A 15796-nucleotide genomic window follows, 5' to 3' on the forward strand; every position below is an offset into this window, starting at 1 on the left:
ACCGCTGGGCGGAGGCTGGGGCTGCCATCCGGGTACTGCGGAGCCCGGGCCGGCGGGCGTGCGTTCGGAGGCGGCGGCGGCGGCCACGGATAGAGGGCGGCCCGGCAGCAGCGGCCATGGCCACGGATAGAGGGCGGGCGGCCCGGCAACAGCGGCCATGGCCACGGATAGAGGGCGGCCCGGCAGCAGCGGCCATGGCCACGGATAGAGGGCGGGCGGCCCGGCAACAGCGGCCATGGCCACGGATAGAGGGCGGGCGGCCCGGCAGCGGCCACGGATAGAGGGCGGGCGACCCGGCAGCAGCGGCCACGGCCACAAATAGAGGGCGGGCGGCCCGAGCCGATGGATGGCTGAGGTGATGGCGATGGCGATGGCGGGCGCTCGCCGGGCGGTGTGTGAGAGGCGAGGGCGGGCGGTCAGACTGAGGTGAGTCCACGCCGCTTTCACTCTAAACAGACAAAGGTCGTCCTTTCAATCATCGCCGTCTTTAGCTCCGGTGCAAAACGGGCATCTTTCCCCTCCTCCTCCCCCTCAAATGTCAACATCTTTCTGTGGAGAAAAGTCGCCATTTTTTTGCGGGGCGGAAAGTTTCTGCCGACTCTGAGCGGCGCAGCGGCGATGGACATCTTGCAGCGTGTTTAATGTGAGAGCGGGGGCGGGGGGGAAGGGGGGGTGGCGGGGGAGGGGATTCGGGGGGGACAAGTTGGGGGCGGGGAGGGGAGTGAGGGGGAGGGGGGTCGGGTTCGGGGCGACGCTGGAAGAGGGGAAGGAGAGGGGTCGGTGTTGGGCGTCACGCTCACCGACCTGGACAGGCAGCTCACAAGCCAGCAGTATGAATATTGATTTATTTAATTCCAAGTACCCATTGCTGTCCCTCTCCCTCCCCATCCCCCACCCACCCTAGTTCTCTACTAGTTTCACTGCCCTTCTGATTAATTTTACTGTTTTCCTCCTTGTCAACTTCCCCTCAGCTAACAATGAACCATTCTTAGCAGCATCTGCGTTGGTCTGTCGTTTTCACACATTACCCTTCCTAGTCTCCCTCTCCCTGACTCAATCTGAAGAAGGGTCTCACCCATTCCTTCATTCCACAGATGCTGCCTGCCCCGTTGAGTTACTCCAGCATTGCGTGTCCATGGACGGTGTGCAACCTAACATGACGCCGGGAGTGTCGCCCTGTCTGCTTTGTGATTGCTCCATTAACGTGTTTCGCCCTCGATACTGCCCCAGCACAGCGCCTATCATGGCCCTCAGTTAGGTTGAGGCACAGGCCTTGAGCAATTGCTTGGCGCTTTACGAAGCGACAACTTTGGATTGTAAAGGAGAATAACAAGCACATGATTTAATTTAAGGTAGACACGAAATGCTGGACTAACTCAGCGAGACAGGCAGCATCTCTGAAGAGAAGGAATGGGTGACGTTTCAGGTCGAGACTCTTCTGACTGTTAGAGAGGGAGACACAGATATGTTAGGTAAGATGTGAAAACGAGACATCAAAGGGAATGAGGATCAAGGAAAATGTAGAAGAGATTGTTAGCTAGGGGAAGGTGTCAACAAAGCATACGAAGAAAATTTAAACAAGGGGACAGTCAGACCGGTCGGAGAACCTAGGAAAGGGGAGGGATGGAGAGTGAAGGAAAGCCAGGGTCACTGGAAGTTAGAGAAGTCAATATACTGCTGTGGTGTAAGCTGCCGAAGCAAAATATGTTTGCACATGGTAGAATAAATAGCTACTTTATAATTAGAAATCTGGTAAGGGTTTTTTTTAAGTTGCTAATGTGCCATCCACTAGGTTATTGATTGTAGTGATTGGTGGACAAGGTGAGAACAAAAAAAAACCTGCTTCTCTTAATAAAGTACAAATCTGTATCTTTAGATACTTACAGCGCCCTCCATAATGTTTGGGACAAAGACCCATCATTTATTTATTTGCCTCTGTACTCCACAATTTGAGATTTGTAATAGAAAAAATCACATGTGGTTAAAGTGCACATAGTCAGATTTTATGAAAGGCCATTTTTATACATTTTGGTTTCACCACGAAAATATTACAGCTGTGTTTATACATAGTCGCTCCATTTCAGGGCACCATAATGTTCTTATGCAGGTATAAGAAAGCACTCAGCACCTAGTCTTTCCTCCAGTCTTTCCATCACCTTTGAACATTTTAATTGCTGTTTATCAACATTAGGACCAAAGTTGTGCCAATGAAAGTCAAAGAAGCCATTATGAGACTGAGATACAAGAATAAAACTGTTCGAGACACCAGCCAAATTATTTGGAACATCATTAAGAAGAAAGAGTGAGATTACTAATCACAAAGGGACTGGCAGGCCAAGGAAGACTTCCACAGCTGATGAAGGAAGAATTCTCTCTATAATAAAGAAAAATCCCCAAACACCTGTCCGACAGATCAGAAACACTCTTCAGGTGTAGATTTGTCAATGATTACTGTCCGCAGAAGCCTTCATGAACAGAAATACAGAGGCTACACTGCAAGATGCAAACCACTGGTTAGCTGCAAAAATAGGATGGCCAGATTACAGTTTGCCCAGATATACTTTAAAAAGCAACCACAGTTCTGGGTAAAAGGTCTTGTGGACAGATGAGACAAAGATTAACTTATATCAGTGATGGCAAGAGTAAAATATGGAGGAGAGAAGGAACTGCCCAAGATCCAAAGCATACATCTCATCTGTGAAACATGGTGGTGGGGGTGTTATGGCCTGGGCATGTATGGCTGCTGAAGGTACTGGCCCACTTATCTTCATTGATGACACAACTGCTGATGGTAGTAGCATAATGAATTCTGAAGTGTATAGACATCCAATCTGCTCAAGTTCAAACAAATGCCTCAAAACTCATTGGCCGGCGGTTCATTCTACAGCAACACCATGATCCCAAACATACTGCTAAAGCAACAAAGGGTTTTTTCAAAGCTAAAAACGGGTCAATTGTTGTGGCTAAGTCAATCACTCAATCTGAACCCAATTGAGCATGCCTTTTATATGCTGAAGAGAAAACTGAAGGGGACTAGCCCCTAAAACAAGCATAAGCTAAAGATGGGTGCAATACAGGCCTGGCAGAGCAGAGAAGACACCCAGCAACCGGTGATGTCCATGTATCGCCGACTTCAAGTAGTCATTGCATGCAAAGGATATGCAACAAAATTCTAAACATAACTACTTTCATTTACATGACATTGCTGTGCCCCAAACATTATGGTGCCCTGAAATAGGGGGACTATGTATAAACACCGCTGTAATTTCTACATGGTGAAACCAAAATGTATAAAAACACCCTTTAATAAAACCTGACAATGTGCACTTTAACCACATGTGATTTTTTTTTTCCTCTATTACAAATCTCAAATTGTGGAGTACAGAGGAAAATAAATAAATGATGGGTCTTTTTCCCAAACATTATAGAGGGCACTGCAATTACAAACTATATCCAGACCAGGTAGGTTTGGAATAACTGAAAACGGGTAGTATTTGTGATTTTTTTTTTTTTACAGAAACTATGAATGTACCATTTTTAATTACTTTTATGTATCATTTAGAATTCTACTGTTAAGTAAAATTAGCATACTATGCCAGATTAATTAATTTTTATTAGAGCAGTTTATCAAAACCAAAAAAAAAGATCTCGCCAATAAATTGTCATATCGAAATGGAGATTAGCATTGAAACAAACACCTGGGACTAGCTTGGATGGGGCATCTAGGACTGCATGTATGAGTTGATCTGAAGGGCCTGTTTTCATCTTGTATGACTATCTCTATATAACTAAAAGTCTTCATCTTGTTTGTGCCCACGATGTGTCAATCTGGTTTTCCTATCACAGTATATCACTGAAAAATACCGGTGAAAACATCTTTTAATGTGATAATAAAGAACCTTTGATATTTTCCATTTCATTTTGATTTGTAGCAAGGCAATTACTATCTATCTCTATACTTATCAAACTCTGATCTGGATGTGTATTTATTTGTTTGTGTGTAATCACATCTTCACGAGAAAAACGACACGGTAACGGTAAAATGTTTACATATTCCGGTAGACATTTTTCCCCTGGAGACCAAAATTGTCATCTGAAAATTTCATGCTTTATTTCTAGAGTTATTCATGAAAATGTTCAAAAATCTGACAAAACTATTAATTTAAAAACAGCTGTCTTTCGCTGATGATGTCACAATGGGTGTGCGTTCCTTCTTCCTCGCGCTGCGAGTGATGTCACTCCTTCTCCCCCCCCCCCCCGTTATTCAAAAGACGCAGCCAGAGATGAAATTGGGCCGTCGGCTGAAGAACAAAGGTCATAGCTGAAGACTGCGGCGGCCCAACTCACGGTCCTTTGGTCGATGGTCGCACGCTCACTGCCTCGCTCGGGTCGGCGCATGGTGGGGAGGTTGCTGCCGCTCTCTGCCTCTCTTGCTGCCCTCTGCCCCTGCCCTCTGCCTGCCTCTGTCCTTGCTCTCTCTACCCCTCCCCCACTCTAGCCACACCTGCGAGTTAGGGGCTATGTGTGAGTGGATAGGGTGGGGGGTGGGGTAAAAGGAGCCAATGAATAATAATATAATATAATGGGGGTGGTTAGTGTGTGTGTGTGACGCCGCAGGACCCCCCACCCCGCGTTGAGGGGACGGGACCCACTTGGTCTATCTAGTACATAACTTAAACTCTGATCTTGTGCTCTTCCGGATTGCGCGGTTTTTCTACTTGTGCAAAACGGTACGGAATAGCGCTACGATTTTTCGTCAGCTCACTCACCGTTCTCCTGTGCTGCGAGTGCACCAAGCTTCGTTCCGATCGGTAATATATTGTAAAAGTTAGCGAGGTTTAAAATTCGTAAATATCGCACATGCGCAGATCTCCTCTCCTGCCAGTCAGCGTCGCGCGGATTGGTCTCCTGTCACTCCCTGGGACGGTCCGCCCCTTCCTGCGCCATCGTGTCTCTACTGGAGCTGAGGGATGCTGTGGGTGGGTGGCCGGTGGAGGTCTTCAACCAGACACAATTTTCCAAGCGGCCCGGCGCGGAGTCGGAGATGTCGCTAAATGGAGAGTGGAGAGTCTGATCCCGGCGGAGGAGAGCGTCCAGTGCCCGCTGTGAGTCCCAAACGCACCGCCATCGCAACGCCCACACAGCTCCAGCCCCTTCCCCTCTGATCCCCATCGCTGGCTCCTTCCCCCCCTCCCCCGTGATACCCCCCTCTCCCCCATGGATCTTCCCCCATCTTTTCTCCGAGCTCTTCCCCCCCCCCAACCCACCCACACACCGGCGCGGCCGTAGCTGCTGGTGCTTCCGAGCCGAGGATCCGAGGCCTGGCCCTAAGGGCGCCGATGGCTGATGCTCCTGCGGGGCACGCAAGAAGGTGGAGGAGCCGCAACCAGGAGATCCTGGGGAGGTGAGGAGGGAGTGTGGGGGAGGAGAGGGGATAGAGGGAGAGGAGGGGAGGAGGGGAGTAGGGAAGAGAGGAGTTATGGAGGGAGGGAGTGACAATGTATGGAAAAGGAGAGGTGAGGGAGGGATTGGGGAGGGTGGGAGGAGGCGGAAAAGAAGAGGGAGAGTGGGGGAAGTAGGGGGAATAGTGGGAGAGGAGCGGGGAGGGAGAGGTGGGGAATAGAAGGAGAGTAGGGGAGGTGAGGAGGGATAGTGGGGGGGATAAGGCGAGGTGAGTGGGGATAGGAGGGAGGGAGTGTTGCCTGGGATCACTCCAACTGCGGCCTGCGGACTTACCATCCAGGGCTCGCAGTCTCGGGAGAGGCTAGTCAGGAGCTCCAACGGCGCAGAGACTCGACCAGCCCTGACCCGAGGTCCGGTCGCCGGCGCGGGAGAACTGACACCCCCCTGATACAGGAGCTGATCGCCCTGATGCGGAGGGCCCGACCGCCGGCTACGGGAGTCAAGATCGCCCCGTCAACGGAAGGCTCGAGGCCCCGGACCGCGGGAGAGAAAAGAAGGGAAGAGATTTGAACTTTTTTTCGCCTTCCATCACAGTGAGGAATGTCGAGTCACTGGTGGATATTTATGTTAAAATGCATTTTGTGTGTTCCTTTGCTTTTTATTTGTATGACTGACTTGGCAAATTAAATTCCTCGTATGTTGCAAAACATACTTGGCTATAAAGTATTATTGTGATTCTGTGATTAGCTATTGGCTTTGTTACTGTTTGCCTGCTATTGTTGATTATGCCATATCCATTTAGTAGGTTTGGTTATTTTGTGCTATGGTAAATTATTAAAGTCACCAAATTGTACACTAAAAATAGACATTTTAAGTGCATGTTATTTAGTGAAATAAATGTGGGGACTTGGTGGGGTTGAAATTAATTTGCCTGAATCTCTCGCATTTCTCCTCCCACCTTTACTCCTTTCAATTCTTCTCATTCCCACTCTGGCTCCGATAGGGTAGTTGTCTATAATGTTTTTGTGTTCTAAATTTATTATACTCTGCACTTGGCTTATGCCAGTGTATTGTTCATTATTTGTGGAAAGCTTTACTGTTATTCATTGTATTTATGTATAGTATAAACTAATCTGGTTTGATGGCATGCAAAACAAAGCTTTTCACTGTGCCTGACAATACATGGCAATAATAATCCTAAACCTAAATTTTTAACGAGCTATTTGGGTCAGAATTCATAATTGTATATTCTACAATAATAGCACAGTTTGAGAGATTTAATGATTTGTTTTTGCAACTCATTGATAAGGATTTGATATTAATTGGTTATCTAATTTTATATGCTACCAAGAAAAATGTCGACACAGCTGATGGAAATTTAAGATCCTGCAGCCATTATTTAACGGTTGCTTTCTTGCCAACAATCTGACATAAACACTTTAATTCCCCTTCCCATTCCCACACTGCCCTTTCTGTCCTGGGCCGCCTCCATGGTCAGAGTGAGGCGAAACGCAAATTGAAGGAACAGCATCTCATATTTCACTTGGGCAGCTTACAGCCCAGCGGCATGAATATTGATTTCTCTCACTTCAAATAACCCCGGCATTCCCTCTCTCTCTACCCCTCCCCCACCCAAGTCACACCAGCTTCTCGTTTTCACCCAACAAACAGCTGAGTCTGAAGAAGGGTTTCGGCCCGAAACGTCGCCTATTTCCTTCGCTCCATAGATGCTGCTGCACCCGCTGAGTTTCCCCAGCAATTTTGTGTACCAAACAGCTAACAATGGCATGTTTCCTTTATCATCGTTACATTTTTAAATATCTTTCATTCATTGTTCTTTATCTCTCCACATCATCGTCCATATCTCTCATTTCCTTTTCCCCTGACTAGTTTGAAGAAGGGTCTCGACCCGAAACGTCACCCATTCCTTCTCTCCAGAGATGCTGCCTGTCCCGTTGAGTTTTTGTGTCTATCTTCAATTGAATTCTCCTGGCAGATAGCTGCTTTCCTACAATATACACTACTTTTAATATAACTAGCATTCACAGTTATACCTGGCTTGGGCACAAATACATATAGCAGTGTCCAGTTGACAATGTTTTGCATGGTAAGGTGCTGTGGAAGGTTAAATTCCATGGTATTCAGGAAGAGACAGTTGGCAGTAGCAAAGACACACTTATAGCTGTTAAAAATACCTATATTTGAAATGAATGGTGGAAAAACTTTGTTATTATAAATCTGAAACCGAGGGTGGGGAACCTGCGGCCTTCTAGTCCATTAAGTGCAGCCTTTTGAATGAATCCAAATTTTGTAGAACAAATCCTTTTATTTTTATTAATGGTTTTGTTAGTGTTTTATTCTTTTTATTTTAATCTTAAAATGAACGTATTTAAAATACCAAAGAGTAAAAGAAGATTCAACAAAATAACCCTCCCGACTGACGGCCACAATTAAATCATTAGTAAGTCATGAGGGCTATTTTAACAAAGTAATGTACATTTTGAACTATATCTAATTGAAGTTTCTTGGAAGCGGCCTTGTTAGATTACAGCTAACAATGCGGCATTCCAACATGAAAAGGTTCCCCACCCCTGCTCTAGCCCCTAAGGCCATTTCCGCCTTTGTCATAATTGTTTCTATAGTGCGATTTCCTATAATGCTAGGTTTCTTAGGAATGCAACTATTGCATAATAGCAAAAGTACCTGTGTCTTAAATTTCCCTCAATTTAGATTGTCAATGTTTAGTTTAAATTCAGCAGTATAAGATAAATAGTTTTATCTTTGAATTAATCAGATCAATAAAGCAGTCAGTTTTTTTAATCTCACACTTAATTGGTGCACAAATTATTGTGGATAAAATGTAATTATTGTGTTGAATCATGCACAATTTAAATTTCCATGAGTTTATATTCACCAGAAGACCTTCAAATTTAGGGATACAGTGTGGAAACACCCTTCGGCCCACGAAGTCCGCACCAACCAGCGATCATGCCGCACACTAGCACTATCCTACACACTAGGGACAATTTACACTTTATAGAAGCCAAGTAACCTACAAAAATGTATGTATTCGGAGCGCAGGAGGAAACCGGAGCACTCGGAGAAAACCCACACGGTCACAGGGAGAACGTACAAACTCCATACAGGCAGTACAGTTGGGAAAGAACCCAGGTCTCTGGCGTGGTAAGGCAGCAACATGACCACTGTGCCATTATGTCGCACCAAACAAGAAGTAGTAAAAATTGTGTTCGGCTTTCAGATAATTCTCTGCGTGCATTATTTGTGTATTTTGTTTAGAACTGTTTCTGAAACTGGAGCAGAATATCAAATGTGACTTTCAGAATGTTTGTGTTAGGAGGGTGAAGTAGCAAGAATATAAGAAACAAATTTGTAACCACATGGATTCCCAATATTTCTAAGTCCTGCCTGGAATATTTTTCCTCATTTTAGTCCTGAAAGACTGACCCTTTATTATGAGATATTTCCTGCACCATCCCCACCCATTCCCAGTTATACTTTCTTCAGCTGGAGCAAACAGTGTCTCAACATCCACCCTCCAACATTATCATACATTTCTTTTGAGACCACTTTTTGCCCTTAAAGGCTCGTCCCTTCATCCCAGGAAGTTAATCTGGGTTCTCTTGTGCTGACATGAAGACCAAAGGTATATGGTTTTCCAAATAGGTGTAACAAAGCACAGTGCAAGCTCAACAAAGTTTCCTTACTTTTGAGCTACAACCCCCTTGTACACAAATAACCAACACATGACTTGTCATACCAATTGCTTACTACACCTTGTATATTGTATCTTATTTAAGAGCATCAAAATTTAAGAGTATCTTGTCATTTAAATGATTTTATTTGCCTATTAAATGCATGATTTTACGTTCCCCATTTTTTGCTAATTGTCGCCTGGGTCATATACTTGACTGTTATATTCCAATGCATATTATAGTGCTAGGTTGTAACATTCATTAAGATGTGATGTTTTCATCTTGTAAACTGAAACATCTCTTTAAAATATGTAATTAATGCTGTAAGTAAATGTTTATAAATGTAAATATATACATGTGTATGTACATAAATGTATATATGATTTGGCAGGTTCTTTTGATTTCAACTCATGACTAGAACCAGGATTTTGCCATGTGCTTTTTTATGCCTTTTTTGATTATTTCACCAGGATAATGCCTTTTTCTCGATCGAGTGCCTAAACCAGCCTTTTTTTGCCATTCTGCTAAAAGGTTGTGCTATTTTCTCTAGTTGTACTGTGATTACAATGACGTTTCCTATGTTAACACGTTAATATTAATGTTATTATTAACGTGTTAACATAGTATAACTTACAAGAAAACTTCCACCACCGGGGCAAAACGGGGGGCGCCACCGTCGGTCGTTCATTCGTTCGTGCCGCTGCCCGCTGGTTCAGTTTTCTCCAAGATCTATTTAAGAAAGAACTGCAGATGCTGGAAAAATCAAAGGTAGACAAATAAATGCTGTAGAAACAGCGGGTGAGGCAGCATTTATGGAGAGAAGGAATAGGCAACGTTTCGGGTCGAGACTTCTTCAGACTGATGTGTGGGGTGTGGGGGTGGGGGCGGGAAAAAGAAAGGAAGAGGCAAAGACATTTGGACTAGAAGGAGAGCTGGGAGGGGGAGGAGGGAGAAGACCAGGGCTATCTAAAATTAGAGAAGTCAATGTTGATACCATTGGGGTGTAGACTATCCAAGCAAAATACCCAAGCTTGTCTCCTCACTACATTTACTGCTGGCACCAGTTGCAAATTTGAGTTTTCGAGTGATCTGTGCAAGGCATTCATTGATGCTGGAATTCCACTGTGGAAATTGGAAAACAAATCTCAGAGATTTTTTAGAGAAATACACAGAGGAACATATACCAAGCGAGTCATTATGGAAAAATTATGTTGACACCAACTTCAACATTCTTGTGCAGAAAATTAGAGATTAAGTTGCATGCAACAAAATATGGATCCCAACAGGCGAGACAACCGATGCTGTGGGGAGATATGTTGCCAATGTGGTCATCGGTACACTGGAGGCAGGTCAACCATCAAAGGAGTATTTGTTGACATCAGAAGTATTGGAGAAGTCAAACAGCTCAACTATTGTTCAGTTGTTTACATATTCATTTGTTGTACTTTGGCCAGAAGGTATAAAAGACGAGAATGTACTTCTGTTTGTGACATAAAGTTTTATTCCCCAAAATGTTGCATTTGACATGCTTAGCTCAAGGACTTCATAAAATTGCCAAGCAAAGACGTAGCTTGTTTCCAAATGTCGATCGCCTAGGCAATGTCAAGAAAGTTTTCCTCTTTAAAGTACCGTCACGTGTGCAGTTGTGCAAGGAAATAGCACACGAGATTCCACTACCTCCTCAGCACGTTTTGACTAGGTGGGGTAAACGGCTCTCTGCTGTACTCTACTATGCTACAAATTTTGAAAAGATAAAATAAATCATCAACTGTTTTGAAAAAGAAGATTCTGCTGCAATCAGGATCGTCAGTGAAATCATGCAGAAAAAGTCCCTCCACTGCGATCTTGTTTATTGCATCCAATTTTGCAAACTTCCCACAAGTTATCACTTCCCTTGAGAAACGTGGCGAAACATTAGTGAACGATATTCGTAAAATTCCTGGCGATGTAGGTAAAGACGTACAACGAAAATGTGAGAGTGATTTTAGCTAACAAAGATCTAAAAGAAATAGAAAACATAGCTAAAGCTCTCAAAGGTCGTTGTAATGCACAAGATATCGACATGAATATAGAGTCTCTAGCTGGTTTCGGATATGCACCAGTGACCTCAGCTGGGGTAGAAAGAGGTTTTTCACAACTATATAACCATATAACAATTACAGCACGGAAACAGGCCATCTCGACCCTTCTAGTCCGTGCCGAACACGTATTCTCCCCTAGTCCCATATACCTGCGCTCAGACCATAACCCTCCATTCCTTTCCCGTCCATATAACTATCCAATTTATTTTTAAATGATAAAAACGAACCTGCCTCCACCACCTTCCCTGGAAGCTCATTCCACACAGCCACCACTCTCTGAGTAAAGAAGTTCCCCCTCATGTTACACCTAAACTTCTGTCCCTTAATTCTCAAGCCATATTCTGTCTGATGACATAGTTTATCACCAGATAATTTGAAAAGAAATACTAGTAATTATGTGCAACCAGGCAACTTTGGTAATTTAGTGTAGTATACCTTTAAGGGCCTGTCCCACTTACGCAACTTATTCGGCGACTGCCGGCATCTATCATAGGTCGTTGCAGGTCAGCGAAAATTTGCAACATGTTGAAAATTCAGTGGCCACCAGAAAGACGCTACGACTCTTTGGGTGACTGAGGAGGCTACTCACGACCATACAGGCGACACCCTGGAGACATGTCGCAGGGTGAAGCCTGTATGTTCGTGAGTAGTCGTCCTTGTTCTGGTCGCCGCTGGATTTTCAACATTATGAAAATTTTCGGCGACCTGCAACGACCTATGACGTCGCCGAAAAAGTCGCGTTAGTGGGACAGGCCCTTTATATTATTATTTTTAAAACCATATTTTGGTGGTGGAAATAAATACCGTTTTTGTCAATAAATGCCTTTTTGTAATTTTATTTTGCTTTTGCCTGCCTATTTCAGAGCCTTTTAGTGCCTAAACATCCTGGCTCTACTCATGAATGTTCCCTTCATCCCTGTTTGAATCCCCTGTCCAGCTATTTCCATGTATACTGAACTATATTGGTTTGCAAACTACATGTTTGTTACTACAAAAAATCACCTTTTTTCTAAACTTCTGTGCACATGTGCACATATCTCCCCCAAGCCTTCCTGCCATTGACCATGCTACGTTTCCATAACATTTGTTATATTTTGCACAACCTTCAGGTGCTGAGACCCAACTTCTACAAATTCTCTCACTAAACATCTGTGACTTTCTTCCTCCAATCATTGCATGGCCACGCATCTTAATATTGTGTGTTACATGTGAGATAGATTTTATTTGAAAATGTTTGTGTTCCACTTGTGTCAAAATACATGAAAGTTAACATTTCAAAGCAAATTCATCTTTAATATGTAATATAGGTTTATTGGACATTAATATGCTTTGGACATAAATGCCGGGTAAAATGAATTGGTTCCCTTGGAGAATTTACATTTATTGGCATCTATTTGCGATGTTTTCTTTCTTGTGTCATTGTGGTGAGGGCACCAGTTTGCATTAAGTTGGTAGTAAAATATATGGCAAGATTATCTAGTGCTTTATAAAAGGTTATTTTATTCCTTGAAGGCTTAAAGTTTGCTTATATATATGTGGAGGTTCCAAATAAAAAAATCTGCTTCAAAAGTGTTTGCTGGAAAAAATGTTAAAATTCTGTTTTATACGAGTATTTATTCCTTAATTGCATTTTGCAGTGAAAAACTGATTTTCTGGGAGATCAAGGAAAATTATTACATAATTATCAAATTTAAAAATAATCTGGAGAGGTAAGAGATAGTGAAATTAACTATAAAATTCGTCGATTTAAAATGACTTAATGAAATTTTAATTTTGCATTAGTTGATGTAGGTGCACATTGAAATCAATGTTCATTATTTCCAGAATTATTCCTGATATAGGCGATTCAGGTGCATTCAGGGAAGGAACTGCTTGGCTCATTACTTGTCAATAACCTAGAGGAAATCATTAAGAAACTGAAAAATTAATTTTGGGCTTGCAATGCTTTAAAATATTTATAGAAACAGTACAATGAAGAAATTCTCTCAACCGCGTGCATACAGTTTCACAGTGGTGTTGCTGCTGTCAACTGGTACCTTTCTGTTTGTGCAGCTTTAAAAAAAAATTGCAGCTCCATATTTGCAATAGTCATTCATAGAACTGTCATTTTAGCTCCAGTTAACAATTATTTGTATATAGTGGAGATGAAAGTGATTACAATGATACGACTTAAAACTGAAGTACTGCCAATTTGTGCTTCATGGGTCTTTGCTATGGAAGAGTGTCTGCGAGTTCATTTGGAAAATAATTAAATAACTTGAAATGTTTGTTTGAAAATAAAAAATTTTTGTCGCTGACTGCTTCTCCAATTCTTAGTTCTGCTGGGTTTTTGTTATGTTACATGGTTAGTCAGCAAGGTGGTTTTGCAGCTAAAGATACACCTTTGGGCTCAAAAGTAATAGCAACCTGTAACAGGATTCTGAATTATTTTTTATGTCATGGGCCCAGGATTTAGTCAGGTACAGTAACTATAATTTTTCTAATTCAAAAATAATATGATTAATGCTGATTTCTGTAAATTCAGACATTTGCAGTCAATGGAATTAATGTATAGTTTGCACAGTCAACAGTGTGGATTGTGGCAGCTTTTTACTGTTAATCATTAATATTTTTAACTTGAAATATGTTCATTTATATGTATTCATTAAAATGGAAAATATTTATTTATTACAGTTGGGATACAAGCTATGCACATTAAAACTGCCATATAGTATAACATTAGTTACAGTAGTTGGATTCTTGTAATGATTTTTATCATTTAATTAGAACAAAAGCAAGCTAAATATTTTTTTACACAAAAGTGAATTGCAGTGGCTGACTGTTGATTCCTTTTCTCATTCCAGCTTCCACTAAAATGCTAAACTGAGGAAGGCCCTGTGCCAGTTCCTTGCAACGGTTCACGTTTTTGTGTTGCTGCCAGTGTATTTCTAATTTGTATCCATTTGGGCGTTGCTCATGCCAAGTACTTGCTCCCATCTGTGCTCAGTACTAAAACAAATTCTTTGGAGTAGGTTATTGGCAGAGGGGTGCAAAGAGTGCATATGAGCGAGACTGGGATAGAAGCCAAGCTGCGACCAAACAATAAATAGACTATTTAGTAAATTTCATTGTTTGTATGTCAGCATGAAAGAAAATATTAATGTAAGAAGGCACAAAATATCTGATGACTTGGTGCTTTTTATAAATTTTGAAATTTGTATATGCATCCACATTGGATGTGGAACAACATGCGCCCTTTTGAATATTAATGCAAATGAATTCGAGGCTAGTTTTGTAAAGACGTTTGCATGCATCAGAAGTGCTGTCTGTCTGTTCATCAAAGCTTGTTGTTTGAAGAATTGTATGTTTTGTTTGCAAAAATATCATATTGGAATTGTTTTTATTCAAATTTTGTCTGTACCTGTGAAATATTTAATGTAAACCAGTGGAAAAGCTGATTTTTCTTAACAATTTTAACATCTACTCCATCTCCCTTTTTTTACAGTCAGTTTTCCACAAAAGAAGCTTACAGCTTCACTTTTTGTTCTACAGAGTGAATCATGCCAAGGAAAGGATCCCCTGTCCCTATTTGGCTTGCGTTTGAAGTGCGGCAAGTATCCAGATTTTGGCAGTAAACATTCAGCGTCATGTTACGATTTTTCCGTTTTTAGTGAGTCGCTTTGTTTTCTGAACCAAGGGTGTGAAAAATACGTGTTTTTGGATGTTTGATTTTAGATATTATAACTTAAATTGCTAAATGTTTTGAATTTCATAAGGGGAAATAATAACAAAGCCAGTGACATGCTAATGAGGACTTTAAAAAAATTGCTGACTGAATGTTTTTACAATTCAAATTAATAAGGTTACTTAAAATAGAGTAACTGTCAAGACTTAAAATAACAAAGTCATTTGTTATTCAGATGGCTGTATATATATTTTTTTTAAATGGCGAGTGAATGGTTGTGATCTATCCAGGGACAATACTGCAATGCAGATGTGCATTTGAAAATACTAATAACACGTTCTTAATGCTCAGATATTCAAAAATTTTAATTTAAACTTTTAAAATGAAAGCCATATTGAAGTTAAAACCATATTGAACAGCATATGAATTAGAAGTAGAGAAGACTTGAAAACTGCACGCAAAACAAACATGGCTGTTCATTGACATGACTGATCTTGCACAATGTTAATCTGCCAGCTTTTATTCTAAATTGTATTAGTTTCTGCACGGATCCTTTTCGCTAAACTCTCAGTTAATTTTACAAATACAATTTATGGAATCTAAATATAAATTACAGTTTGCATTGTTTGCCCTTAATATATTATACTTTTACCTGTTTTTGTGATTTTATCACTTTAAAAGATAAAAACTACAGTTTGAGGTGGAATTGTGTTTAATCAACTGTTTTTGATATATTTCCCCACATAAATCAATTTATTTAAGAATCGTGAAAAAGCTCAGCCAGTAAGGTAATGTATTATTTCTCTTATTCAATGAAAGAGGGCTTCTTCTTTATAGATCTTCATTGACCATGTAGTTTTGTGTAAAAATGTATCGACTTCATACAGTGCTCTCCATAATGTTAGGGACAAAGACCCATCATTTATTTATTCGCC

At 41.7% G+C, this 15796-nt stretch overlaps 1 protein-coding gene across 5 annotated transcripts in view; it reads left to right on the top strand.

Moving 5' to 3' along the window:
* Positions 1–296: 296 nt before the first annotated feature.
* LOC116983422 overlaps positions 297–15796 on the top strand; it is a 96609-nt gene continuing 81109 nt past the window's right edge. The window contains exons 1-2 of one of the 5 annotated variants that reach the window (XM_033037188.1): positions 297–426; positions 14682–14846. The gene's annotated coding sequence lies outside the window, so the exon portion shown is untranslated. Of the gene's footprint in view, positions 427–13900; positions 14847–15796 lie in introns of those variants that run through there. The other 4 variants (XM_033037190.1, XM_033037191.1, XM_033037192.1 and 1 more) reach the window with 4 other exon arrangements.

Source organism: Amblyraja radiata, chromosome 18 (assembly GCF_010909765.2).
Source record: "Amblyraja radiata isolate CabotCenter1 chromosome 18, sAmbRad1.1.pri, whole genome shotgun sequence".
NCBI classification, from domain to species: Eukaryota; Metazoa; Chordata; class Chondrichthyes; order Rajiformes; family Rajidae; genus Amblyraja; species Amblyraja radiata.